Genomic DNA, 14,000 nt, shown 5'->3' on the forward strand with positions numbered 1-14,000 from the left:
AAGTCTATTGATATAGACATGCTAAACGTAAAATGTAGTAAGGAATTGTTACATGTTGTTCATTTGACACTCATGCATACACTCATGTAGGTGGACGAAAGTATTTATAGTAATTGACTGCATAATGGCATGTTTTTATGGTAGAAGTTTGTATTGTTATACATGGCTATATTAGAGGCTTAAGTAGCTCTTTACAAAATTTTAAATTGAAATATATTTACAGTCTATTAAAATATCATATTACAACAAGGAGTTTGATTTACAGTCTTGTATACACATCTAGGCTATGTAGCAACCTTGTTAAACTAAGTTTAGATATCTATATTTTAGTAATATTATTGTGAGCCAGATCAATTCTGACAAAGTTGAATCTGCTATGTAGTAATATAACAACACTAAATCCGGTTCATTTCACCAGCCTTATAAACCAATACTTTCACAACAAATATAGTCTTGTACAAATAAACATTTCATATATGCCATGCGATAATAATAGAGGCTACATGCGTATACTAACTTATTTCTCATTTCAACTCTTTTCATGAAAACAAATATCAGATGTACATACATACATACATACATACATACATACATACATACATACATACATTCATACATTCAGAAATATCACTACTTAAATATAGTTTATCTCTCTCTCTTTGGGAGCTAAACATCACCTAGATTATGAATGAAATACTGTACATGATTACGATGACTTCCAATCTGTGTTCGGCTGATCCTAACTTACTTAAATCTATAGTGGCCCCAGCAAGAAGAAATTATTTTGATTTTACATTACATGCATCCTAACAGAGTCTAATCACCTGAACTGACCCCAAGTAGGCAATATAGTAATATTCTCACATTCATATGTGTATGACTGTATTTTCAACTTAAGAACACCAGTGCAAGATTGCTACTCATGCTTCACATCTGACCTTTATAATGACTTCCGAATATATTGACAATTTACTGGGAACATAGGGCACACAAAATATAAAACACTTCCTTGTTTACATCGCCATGTGAAAATATTGGATTCCAGAAATCAAGTTAAACATTAATTGCAACATGTTTACATATTGAATCGAGCAGTGGTTTACGTTAAATGTCCCACATGCATATGGTTGTTTTGCAACTTGAAAGTTAAAACAGTATTCACGGTATTTCTTTTTGACTTAGTGCTTTAGTGTAGGATTGAAAATTCCATCATTGGGATTACAAAATTGCATCTAACACTCAGTACATCCTTGTGTATGACTTTAAATCCTAAGCTTTGAATTGAATTTTGGTATCCTAAACAAGATCATATGATGGGTTATATCAGTATTACATTGAGCGTTTCAATGTCGACATGGGAAGGTAGTCACAACTGATAATCAGTAGAGTAATATTACTAAGTGTGTGTGATTTGGATTTTTAATGTAGATTTAACAACTTGTCAGTCATACCGCTACAACATATGCAGTGTGGCAGCCTTTAGAGATGTCTTTCACTGGGGCATAATGCTGCAAACATGTATTATGATGTCTAACCCTGTCACATTACCCTGACAGCAGGCAGACTAGTCCTAATACTAACCTCTTTTAGCACCATTTATATAAACTCTGTTGTGACTAGGCCAGGGTTCGAACCAGTGACCTCCTGCTCTAACCACTTATGCAAAATGTAATATGACTATGAATAAGGCATTTATAATGAGATTTGATTTAAATACAAGGTTAACGTCCTATAAGAAAGACAACACTGAATTTTATTTTATATTTTAGAGGTAGTATGAAGCATAGCTGTAATAATCTTACTGCATCATATTTCTTAAATGACAAAATGAATGCTTGAATGTCACTATGGAAATAGGGTAATGTTACTATACGTGTTTTGGGATTGACAATGTAGTATAATTACTACATCAGGTTTTTTTATATCCAACAAATCAGCATTACACTGCCACGTGGAAATAGGGTAATATTACTTCATGGTTTTTGTGATAAAGAAAGTAGTATTATTATGACACCAGGTTTAAGAGATTACAAAATAAATACTTGGAAATAGGGTAATGTTACTACATGTGTCTTGGAGACAAGTTATGTAGTATACTACTACATCCGCTGTTTGAGCTTACAATATCGGTGCCTGGAAATTGGGTAATGGTACTAAATGGGTTTGGGGGAATATCAGGAGTGCTATGTAGTATTGTTACTACATTAGTTGTAGTATGTTACTTCATCCGGTTTTTAAGCTCACAATATCAGTGCCTGGATTAATAGGGTAATGTTACTACATGGGTTTGGGGGAATAGCAGGAGTGCTATGTAGTATTGTTACTAGATCAGTTGTAGTATTGTTAATACATCAGATTTTGGAGCTAACAATATCAGTGCCTGGATTAATAGGGTAATGTTACTACATGGATTTGGGGGATAGCAGGAGAGCTATCTAGTATTCTTACTACATCAGTTGTAGTATTGTTACAACATCATTTGTAGTATTGGTACTACATCAGGTTTTGAAGATCACAACTCAGTACCTGGAGATAGTGTAAGTTTACTACATGTGTTGGAATAAACCATGCAGTATTCTAAGTAGTAAAATTCCTTTAACAAGTAAAAACAAGCAATTATATTTTCTTCTCGACACAATAATAACAATAAATCTTTTGGTGAAGGTCCCGTGTTGATATAGCCAACCATTTCGGAATAGTAGAGATTACAACGTTTACAAGATAACCATCATTGCTGCCATAGTAAAGGTCAATTTGTATCATTGTCATTTAGGACCAACTAGACGCCAAAATAACTCTTCTGATAAAATCCTCATGTCAACTGACTTTCCTTTTAATAGAATATACATCACGATTTTCGGGTGGCCGACACTGATGGCAATATTAGATGTCAGATCAACGCCATTTTCGAATAAAGGACCAATAAGACAGTATCAGAAATCGTCCAGTAAAAGGAGAGGTAGTGATAGATATAAAATAATCGTACAGTGAAAAGACCATGCTAACACGATCATTCAAGCAGGAGATTAAAATTAGTAATAAGAATTTTAAGATTGGCCACTGTGATGGCCGTAATGGACGTCCAAATGACACCAGTTTCATTCAGGACCAGCTAGACAGTAAATGAAGTATATTAGTAAACATCCTGTGTTAATATGAACATCCTGTCATGAATGAAAATTTGCAAGTGGATATGCGAGCAGTACCATTTTTAGTTAGGACAAAGATAGGTCTCCTGATGATAAACAAATAAATAAATATTACTTCTGTTCACAAGGTGTAGTGATAACAATATTTTTAAGATGGACGTTGTAGCTGCAATGCTGGATATCAGATCAGCATATATTAAGAAGTCGTTCAGCAAAAACCCATGCATAATATCACATTCGTAGTCTGGGACAGAGACCAATGAGAGGGAGATTAACTACAAAAAATACTTATTTTGGACAACAATGTCTTATAAATGATTTTGCAGTTTTTGAATCAAAACATTATTAGAAACAATTGCAATAAACTGATTTAACAAAGTAAATTATGAAATGCAGAAGGATAGGGACACTTCCTAAAATTTCGGACAGATTAATACTGATAACACTGTGTGCCTTGGATCATTAAGGTACAAGCATGATGTACCTAGTTTACTTATAAAGAAACATGATTTTGCATACTGTGCCAAGTTTACCCATCAAGCCACATGATTATGCATGCTGTACCAAATTTATCTATCAAACTAAATGACTATGCATACTGTACCAAGTCTACCCGTCAGGTCACATGAAGTCATGCATGCTGTATCAAGTTTGCGCATCAAGTTACACGAGTATGCTTTATGTACCTAGTTAACCCATTAAGTTGTATGACTATGCATGATTTACCTTGTCTACTCAGACTATACGAGCTGTGCCTAGTTTACCCATTATGCTACATGGCTATGCATGTTGAACATTGTCTACACATTAAGTTACATGACTATGCTTGATGTTCCTAGCTTACTGCATATTTCCTCGTTTTGAAGCCCCATTCTACTGAGAGTTAGATCAGGACACCTTTAAATGAGTCAGACATTACAAAATATGTATGTAATTTAAATTCTGAAGAAAAGGAAATATACTTGAAAGATGGAAACAAGGAGCGATGTAGGAAATGGAAGATAAGGAACAAGAGATACCAGTGCAGGAAATGAACTACATTTTCAATGAATTTATTACAACCATGTACTATTTTGATCTGGTATATTTTCGCTTATTCATGTATTATGAATTTTTAGTATAAAATTCAATTTACTACATAGAAGTTGTTTAAATAATCTAGTCGAGTATAACTTTTTGTCTCATTAAAGTAAAGACTGTAGTATATGCAAAGGGCTGATTTACATACATACATATATATATATATATATATATATATATATATATATATATATATACGAGTGTGTGTGTGTGTGCGTGCATGTGTATGTGTGTGTGTGTGTGATATAAACACTTCTATAAGGCCAGATACATGATTGACGACTCTATCTCTGTAACCCTAGCCTTAACCCTAACCGCATAACAAAATTTTAATTCCTTGTAGCATTTTACATGTTTTAGGCTAGACAATAATTGCAATCAGGTAAACATTAAATTAAATAAGATGTTTAAAATCAGTGATTTTTGTTTACACATTCACTATTAATATTTCTGGTCCTAATTTTGAGGTGACAGATTTTCGATATTCTAGTAAAAACTTCTTTGTAAAGGGCAGGGGTAAATTCCAATATGTCAAGGAAGAAAAATGCATGGCTGGCTATGTGCCAAGAGGTTCAATTCAGGATTAACTGTATGGCTTCACTCAAACTCGGACATACTAAGAATGAACTGCACCCTCTCATCTAACGTTTGTGATGTCAGCAAAGCATTTGCACAAGGAGAAAAAGTGCTTCAATTATTTAAGCTTATTATAGACACAGGGTGAACACAGAGAATATTGTAATCATCTTTTATTCATGTGTATCAGCTTATAACATTTGTAAAATGTAGAAATACAAGTGACTGTTGATGTAAATTTTATCTTCCTTTATGTCTTTCTCTCCTACTGTTTGGAACTTCTGATGCAGTCATGTGCAGGGGCGTGCCATCATGCCCTATCCTATTTTGAGCCTCACATACATTTTCTAAGAGTGTTGTATTGACAGATTAAATGACACAACTAGGAAGTTTTAGTTAGCCACCGAACTTAAGTTTCATATTGGCAGTGCTCTACAGAAATCGATGAGATGGGAGCTGAATAGCAATACAATCTAATTCCCAAATCTACATATTGTCATTGATTTTGAATTTTGATAGTTACATATATTACGCAATTGTTTTGATTGAAATATACAATGCATTAAAATCTGAAATACAGAACAAAAGTGTTATTTATTAATGTGTAGGCTATATTGATTTTGACAACACCCCTTAATCCCTGGGGAATGACACATTATATGAGGTTGTATGATGAACCTGATTCACTGCAGGTATCTTCCTAGATCTTGTGACCCATACTATTTACAGTAAAGTCAAGGCAATTGAAATGTGACAGACATACTTGAATGCCATTTTCATATATGACTTTATTAAAAACAAAATGGATTTGTAGTTAGTTGGAAATATTTCTACAAGGCCAGACATATGACGATATGTTATATTGAGAACACACATGAGTGAAGACAAATTTTAATACCGATCCATTTTCCAGATACATACAAATAATAACGACTTGAACTTAGTTAAAAATATTTAGTTTGTTAGTACCAATTTAACATTTCCTTTACAGGACTGCTGTGCTAGAAGTTGCAGTCAAGATATGTTGGTATGGGATAGAAATGTTAAGGCCAGACATCTGATACACAAAGCAATCTATTATTCCATATATTTAATCAAACCTCATGATATAGCATACTTGTAATTCTTTTCCACATTGTAGCATTTCATGCTAGGTTTCAATTTGCAATTTGACAGAATTTAGAGTAAGATAAACATTGTAAATATCTGATTTGGGGTTTTACGATTCTTCATAGATCATTTTGGTCCTAATCATGCACCGACACATGTTCTATATTTGGGTCAAACTTCCTTGTAAAGAACAGAGTAAAAATCCAATATTAGCTCATGCAACTTGACATGTATTTTGTTACGACAAAGAAGAACTAATATACGGGTAGATACGTGACGAAAGGCTGAATCAAGATGGATTACTTGTAATGTATACTGAATTGAGCTTCGATAGAAAGAATTATTCAAAGGTATCCTTTTAAAGTGGAAAGGTTTGAATGTAGACTAATATACGACACCTGAGAATGTCAAATTCTTGAGTTTGACAAGTACCCCTAAATCGGCCAAACTCGCATTATACAGCCAACGAGTCCCAGCTGTTCTACGTTTGCACTACCTGGTTCAAACCAACAATAACTGGGTGGTTTAAACTGAAACACAGACAAGCTTGGATTGAATTGCCCACCCTTATCTAACCTTTGTGCAGTTAATAAAGCATTATCCCAGGGGTATCAAGTGCTCCAGTGATAATACAAGACTCTTGTAGGTTAGATACTTCCATCTGAACACATGTATCAGTTTTAAACTATGATCATCATTTATTCAGCTGTATACAAAATCATAACCCTTGTAAAATGGAGAAATACAAGTGACTGAAGTTTTTGATTAAATCTTCATTCATTTTAGTCTTTCCTAATCTTTCTATCTTCCAAAATAGACGCATGCAGGTGTGTACCATGATGACTGAGCCTACTTGGAGCCCCTAATAAATTGTCTCAGTATTTTGTTTACAGAAGAAATGACAAAACTATGACGATTTTGTCATCAACCGAACTGAAGCATTATGTTGGTAGTGGTTTACAGTGATCGGTGAGATAGAGACTGACTACCAATAAAACCTCATTTCCAAAATTCCTGACTTGATTGATTTTTGGAGTTTTTAAAAGTGAAATACATTATAAATGGAATTGATTGAAATATACAATCAATTCAAATGTGAAATACAAAATTAAAGTGTTGGTTATTAATGTATAATATATATATATATATATATATATATATATATATATATATATATATATATATATATATATATATATATATATATATATATATATATATATATATATATATATATATATATATATATATATATGCTGATAACACCCCTTAATCCCTGGGGAATGATGAGTTTCACGACAAAGCGTGTTCTACCTGATTTACTCCAGTTGTCTTCCTTGTTCTTATTTCATGTCGCACGCCTGAGAAGCATGATACAATGTGTCTAGAATTTAGGCTTGAAGAATAATGAAAAGTTGTAAAAAAAGAATCAGAGGTGAGGGATATTGATGGTAAAATGGTAAAACAGAATTACAGAAAATGTACTGGCAATTCAAATGAATTTATTATTCCCATTTTCTCATGAAATGCTCCCGTTTTGTTTATTTAAGGCCATTTTTAAACACTTGAAAACCAAAGTTTATAACACTTCAAAATGTATAACACTGATAGCACAGAAGTGCAGAAAAATGTGAAGATAATTTTCGGCTGACACATTTATCATAATGAAGAAAAAACATTCTCCTTCAGATGAATAAAAATCATTTGTTACAACATGGAATAAAAATGCACAAGTGCCAAAAGGCCAAACAGGAGATCATCATTTACCATGAACCTCAGGATTTCACAAAATTTAATGATGATATAATATCATCTTAGAAGTAATAAGTTTGAAGATAGACCATGTATCGCTATTCCATATATAAAGATTAGCTACCTTTATATTTAAGAGTAAAATGAAGATTTAAAAAAAAAGAAATATGAGAATGACAAATACTTGATTTCGACTAGTACACTATTAGCAAGCTAACTGATGCTATCAAGACAACAAGTATGAGTTGTTCAAACTACAAACTCGAGGACTGAGTGCTGCTCTTATGTAACGCTTGTGCCATAAACAAAGTGTTTTTACAGGGAAATATAGTGTGATTTTGTATGACCTGATAAACTAGTGAGTCATGCAAACTAGGAGACAGAGGTCATAAGTGGTGTGTATATAGAATGCAGTCATGTTACTGGCTTGATAAAACTGGCAATGATGAAAACCACAAGACAGAGGACATGACTCACAGTTATGTAAATACAGCTCATTCCGATGAATGTCAAGGGTCATTTATGCATTCATTTATACATTCATTCATTTATAAATAAAATACTACTTATCATTTCAATGATTACATATAAAATTAAGCAACATTAAATTAAAATATATTGTATAATGAATCCAAACAACACACATGGTATAAATGCACTTGAATGTGAAGGTAATATATGAGTATATCGTCAGGATGATTCAGGTTCTGGAGATTTACGAACGAGAAAGTAATTGAATACTGAGTTTTTTTAGGAAAAGTTCAGGGCAAAAAAAGGAGAAAATAATTATGACAATAACCATGATGACGTTTAATCTACCTCCAAGTGTCCCTTCTAAAGTAACAAGCCTTTTCAATGATGGGTTTCAACACTTATTTTCGAATCCCTTGTCGAAGAACCATTCAGACTAATTAACTGAAATATTACTTATTTGCAAAACTTAAAATAAGCTGTGAGACTACCCATGCATTGCCACACTTGTGATTTGATTTTAGATTGATCAGTATTTTTCAATTTCAACATTATCTTTGTATTTCAGAACTATACTGAAATACAGGGGGTATATATATATATATATATATATATATATATATATATATATATATATATATATATATATATATATATATATATATATATATATATATATATATATATATATATATTTATATATATATATATATATATATATTATATCTTTATAATATAAATATTTTGTATGTGTACAAAAATTATTATATTCATGCCCACTGTGATCATAACTCAAAGTGTATATTTGGATGGAGTAAACGAAGTGCACTTTGGCAAGATGACTTTACAAGAGCACATTGTAATTAATTTGAACTAATGTGATTAACAAGATTATAGTCTTGTAATTCAGAAAGATGCTTAATCAACTACCTCTTAAATTATTTCACTTCTTGATCATCCTAAATGCATTGTTGCCGATTAAACATTAATCAGACTGTTCAACGACAGCACAGAAGAGCATTAATTCCAATATATTACCGAAATAAACCCTTCTTCCAAATGAATCGACACAACCAAAAACATGTATGGCTCCATGCATAACATGTAAGTGGAACTATATTTGGATTGAGAGATTTTTTTTAAATATAACCACTAACTTTCTAGCTTGGTTACATCAATCCATCGATAGGATTGCAAATGTATGGTTTTATAATTTGCCAATGTCCTGCATTGGTTAAAAATTATTTTCTTCACTGCTATTTTCATATTTTCAAAAAATGGGTGCCAGAAAACAACCCTGACATTAAAATACCACGCCGGTGGCCTAGGTGGTTTGAGTGTCTACCTAAGATGCGGGATGTTGCAGGTTTATACCCCGGCCGAGTCATACTAAAGACATTAAAATGATACTAGTAGCTGCCTCGCTAGGTATGCAACACTAAAATGTTAGGATTTGTCGGCATAGTGTCAGGATACTGTGACTAGCTGGGACATAATGCTACATGTCTGCGGTATGATGCCCCAGTGCTAGACTTTACTATAAACTGCCACATTGCAGACATCGTAGCGGTATGACTGAAAAATTGTTAAAGCCACTCATTGTACGTCTAAAGACAAATCACAGGGTGAAGTCGTTTGCACTTTCCTAACTGAAAAAGGTGAAGTTTACATTTTTAGGTGACTTAATCGCTCACATCGCCTGATAGCCTAAGCAATGAAACATTCATGTAAAAATACAAAACACATACGCAAAATGTAAAATGATTTGACATTTTAACCCACTTTTGATATGAGACTGGTAACATTTGATGGTTTACATTTGACTTACATGTCACAATTACTTCCCTATATAGTGTTTACGTTTGTTTGTTAATACAGTCTAAATCCTCATAAACAATGTCTTAATCTAAATTCTCTTCAAAGAAGAACTCTGTTCTTATCATAGATTAACAAACATTTTCTTGAGAGACTAACTATAAGCACAATAATGTACCATGGGTCACAGATTTCACTTCTGAGCATGCATCTATGTCAAATTACTCAAACTGCTAGTAAAATGCCCACAGCCAATAATACAAAAGTGTGCATGATCTAAAGGATAAGCAATGTCCTTAAATCAATTACAGGAATAAATACATTTAAGCCCAGGATCAAGACGAAAAAAGGGAGGAAACAATAATCTAAAACTAAATTGTTACTACAGTCATGGGTACTGACTATGAAGCATTAATTGTGACCTAAGTCCAACCAGGCCAACTTATATATGGCTGATTATAGTCATACTTATACCTGGATGCCACACTTATTTCAACTATAATCATTAAATCTTATTGATGTTCATAGCAGGTAAAATGTGTGACAACCCTGAGAAAGTGAGTGGTGTTGTTCAAGGAGGTGCGAATTTTGGACCAAATGCTTGTGACAAAACTAAATTTGCTTTTATCTTCCCTAATTATAGAGCATTTCAATGCAACACAATCTAATTATGATAAAATATAATTTGTATCAGAAAATATGTTTGAAAGAAACATTGCTAAAATTAATTGTATTGTAATTTTTAATAAAAAAGTAATTTTCAACAAAAAAATAAACACAATGTTCTCATGAATTTAAAACAAGCAACTGTCAAATTTTAGACATCAAAGTTGACTTTGATCGATATTTAGGACAAGTGGTAGTTTGGGTCAATGCAAGTTCAGCAGTGAAGGGTGATAGATAATGGTGATTTCTGAGGTAAATTGCAATGTTCCTATTCAAATTTATATAACCTTCATCAGTAACAGTGTTCAGAATACTATAATGAAATATCATGTTCCACCAGGAGCTGTTGTAACCAGTTTTCTTAGGTGGTTCTCTGTTACTGTAAATATATTTATATTACATGTCATAGCTGTATCATTGTTTTTTATATGTGTTTTAGGGGCCCCGAGTGGCCAGTGTCTAAAGCACTCACCGTTCCTGATCACTGCCATATCACCTCTGTCTGTGTGGGTTTGAGTCTCAGGCTCGGCTAACGTGCTAACTTGAGATAGCTTGCCAGCAGCTTCTCGTGTTTTGATGGTTCTTCCTAAGGTTTCCCAGGGTACTTCATCCACCAGTTATACTGGCCGCCATGTATAGCCTGTCTTGTGCTGAAAAATGGCATTAAATCCTTCAAAAACAACAATTGTTATGTATGAAAGTACTATGATCTTAAATCTGATGATAAAAGCAAATTTTTTAAAACGTCAATTTCCATCAATCCGTTACGATGATCTTGAAATTTAACTCAATCTGACCTATATACTTTAGTTCCTTTGAAGATAATCATGATAATGGTAAGAATGATAATAAATTGAAATCAAAATCTATTCCTGTAACTTTGTCTTCTGTCTATGATTATCTGCACTTCTCGAGGAATGAGTTATGATGGATGCATATGCATTTTGCCCATTTATTTTTTTATAAACGGGTTACTAGCTAAATCTGATAGGCTATTTGTTACTAACAAGTGAGCAATTTTGTTATTATACCATGATGATTTTCCCCAAATTTTATTATTTTTTCTTTCGAGACAAAATCTCTCCCCAATCAAAATATAAAAAATATATAAGAAAATCTTTAGGAATGTTAGAGTTTTTAGTGTCATTTTTCCGGTAAATTTGAGTTTTTTTATGTACTAATGTTGTTATTTTAAAACACTTCTACTGGAGCATATATTACAACAGTGGCACGGGGAGTCGAAGGCTTGTGTGTAGGTGCGAAGTTGGACAAATCTTTAAAAGCCATATATTTATGGATGACGTCACCAAGATTTGTATGTGGGAACTGTATATGTATAGTCAAATATCACGAAGGTCTGTGTATGGATGATACATGTATATGCTTATGACACAGGACAGTGACGTCTTCTGATGTCCAATCTAGGCCAACTATTAATCATGTGCTAATAATAGCTGGGAGATAGCACATGTAATAGTCCATAACTCCGTATCACTTCAACAGAACATCAGTGAAACAAACATTACAAAAGACTTATTTGCCCAAGAAAGATTTTGTCAACACTGTACATTGATGTTGGCAATGGTGATGCTGCTGACTACTGTATATATGTATGGGAAAGTCCTAAGTCGAATAAAGTTCGTAAGGGCTTAGTGTTGAAGTGTAGAAGTATAAATAGCAATAGGCAGAGTTTTCCAAATTTGAGAATTTATTTTCTGCAGGAATATACGTGTTAATGTGAAAGTGCCATAACATATCACAGGCTGCCATGGCCATCCTAGTCAATAACAACTGCAAGTCCCACTAAATCCAGCTTAAGCTATAGTCTAAATCTACTTCCCCATTTGTTTGTAACACCCTCCAATTTAAAAAGCAAAAGGCACGAATGAGACCAGAGATGTTCAGAACTTAATCAGTTCATTTATTGATTTATTAATTTTAAACGTGATTATGCCAAGGATGGTCCTAACAGTTATCATCTGAGCATTACACTTCAAACGAAGTTTTCAGTTTAAAAGACTACCATGCTTGTCAATCATTTCTGGTTCAAGTCCAAATTCAGTGAAGTGGTATATACAGGACTAAACATGCATGTACATAGAAGGAAAATGCTATGTTGTCTGCTTCCGACATTTACAATGTCAAATCAAGCATACACAAAATAATGACAAATGCAAATTTCATATGGATTTATCAAGCGGTGTAATTTTTATATGGTGTAATTTTTATATTCATGAGTGGAAAGAGATATAAAACTAAACTCTCAACATTATGGTAATTTACGGAACTGTGAACTGTTTTGACATGAAAAGATAATAAACAAAAATGTTCTCATTGGATGACAACCAATCAAAAGTCACGCGCCTTCTGATTGGCTAAGCGTTTGCACACCAGTCTACAACCCAAGGAGTGTCGCAAATTGTGTGAACAATACACACTGAGTGTAAATGTCTGTCAGACATTATCGACTTTGTGAGGACTTTCAAAATAACGCGTAATTCATCATGTATCTTCATTCTCATTTGCCGACGAAACATTTCGAGGACTTGTGTAAGTCCTCACAATGTAGTCCAGTCGTCTAGATGTTGGAGTGCATTCAAACTCAGGTCCTCACAGGTATACCAAAACAGACCCCCCCCACACACACACACACAGACAAATTAAATCAAATTGATAACTTAGTTCATTAGACAAAATGAAAACTTTATCTCTTCTTTTAAAAATGAACATTAAAGCTGCTCTACCTGAAACACAAACAGACATGCAAACGCATATTGCTTCAACATGTTACGACAGTGATTTTCGAATTTCCCACTTCTGTCAATCTGAAAATGTTATCTACGTTTTGTGAGACAATAATTTAGTATGATAGTAATATTCTTCTTGTCTATTGTTTATTTGTTTATTCGCTCAGATTGAACCTACCAAGAGTTTCATTTCCTTGGTGATTTCGCCACTAGTTAGTCTCATCACCGACCAGTGTCAACATTTAGGCGAACGTGGGATTGAGTGTGCCTGTATCTCAAACTAGCTGAAAGGAGGTGAAATATCACGGACAGGTATTATTGTTTGAACAACATAAAACAAGTTGATAATTCGATGCAATCCAGCAACATGCGTCAAAACTTTCGTCTGAATTATAAGTCGACAAAATTTTCAAATGATTTGGATTCATAAAAGTTGACATTACATTGCCCATATCAGATTGAAATAATAACTAATTTGTTTCTTAATATGTTATACTCTATACGTTTTGTTAAAAGATTACTCATCTTGTAAAGATTGTCTTCCTAACTGTAGATTCTAAGAGTAAAATGCTAACATTTGTGTGCTTGTTTTTCTTAAGCTTTCTCCCCCACGTTCTTAGATTTCATTGTGGAG

This window comes from Sinohyriopsis cumingii, chromosome 9 (assembly GCF_028554795.1).
Source record: "Sinohyriopsis cumingii isolate HCF-2022 chromosome 9, ASM2855479v2, whole genome shotgun sequence".
NCBI lineage: Eukaryota > Metazoa > Mollusca > Bivalvia > Unionida > Unionidae > Sinohyriopsis > Sinohyriopsis cumingii.